The sequence below is a fragment of the Bufo gargarizans genome, chromosome 3 (assembly GCF_014858855.1).
Source record: "Bufo gargarizans isolate SCDJY-AF-19 chromosome 3, ASM1485885v1, whole genome shotgun sequence".
Classification (NCBI taxonomy): domain Eukaryota; kingdom Metazoa; phylum Chordata; class Amphibia; order Anura; family Bufonidae; genus Bufo; species Bufo gargarizans.
In genome coordinates this window covers 194,141,540-194,142,895 of record NC_058082.1, presented here as the reverse complement: position 1 = coordinate 194,142,895, position 1,356 = coordinate 194,141,540, and positions in this window count along the sequence as shown.

Below are 1,356 nucleotides of genomic sequence, written 5' to 3'. Positions count from 1 at the left end.
TATTTATGTGCTGTGCTTAGATATGGTGCTGTATTTATATAATAAGCTTGGTATGGCACCACTTCTTCTGTATCTTAAGTAGTACACTGTGCATGCACTGCGTCCTCTCCATTCACTACTGAGGGACTTCAGAAATTAGCTGAGCCAGTACTTATCTACTGTATGTTCAGAGGTCCCATAGCAGTCAATGGAGGAGTAGCCACACATTTGTGGCTTGCTCTGCATTTACTTCAGGACCCAATTCTTGAGATAGGAGAGGCTCCCAGAGGTGGGACTTACACCATCAGACATTTATGGCCTATCCTATTGATGTGTCATAAATGTCCCGGATAGGATAAGCCCTTTAAGTATTAGTTGCGCATTGTTTTCTCCATGCCACTAATTTTGTGTATTTAATTCCCTGGCCCTGAGTTTAGTAAGTAGTTACAGAACAAGTCCTGGTCTGTAGTCACCATAGTCACTGCTGTTGTTGTTGCAGAGCGCCACAGCTACCACCCCCTCCCCCTTGGTGACCAGTTTACCCTGTTGGCAGAGGGGGTGGGAAATGGGGGAAAAAAAACATAAAAAAAACAAAACCTCTCTGCTGGTGCAGACATGGAGGATGGGGATGCAACTGCGGTATGTCTGCCTCAGTCTGCATGTTCATGCAGTGAGAGGAGAGGCAGATGTAAGGCTACTTTCACACTTGCGTTTGTTGCGTATCCGTCATGGATCTGCACAGACAGATCCGTTCGGATAATACAACCATCTGTATCTGTTCAGAACGGATCCGTTTGTATTATCTTTAACATAGCAAAGATGGATCTGTCATGAACTCTATTAAAAGTCAATGGAGGACAGATCCGTTTTCCATTGTGCCATATTGTGTCATAGAAAACGGATCCGTCCCCATTGACTTACATTGTGTGTCAGGATGGATCCATTTGGCTCAGTTTCATCAGACGGACACCAAAACGCTGCAAGCAGTGTTTTGGTGTCCGCCTCCAAAGCGGAATGGAGACGGAACTGAGGCAAACTGATGGATTCTGAGCGGATCCTTTTCCATTCAGAATACATTAGGGCAAAACTGATCCGTTTTGGACCGCTTGTGAGAGCCCTGAACGTCAGTGTGAAAGTAGCCTAAGGAGTTCATCTCGCATCAATATAAAGGGCTGTACTGGGAGGGCTGTCATGCTGACCAGACAAGCCCTGGCTGCTCGATTTGTCCGTGTGACTGGAAACTGAGCCAATCAGGTTTCTGACGCTGTGTCCAATCCTACAGCAAGGCGGGGGATTTAAGACCGCTTATTCCTATCAACATTGTCTGTAATTGAGTTTGGTTTTCACGGCTCTATACTGTGTGGCTAACCACTGACT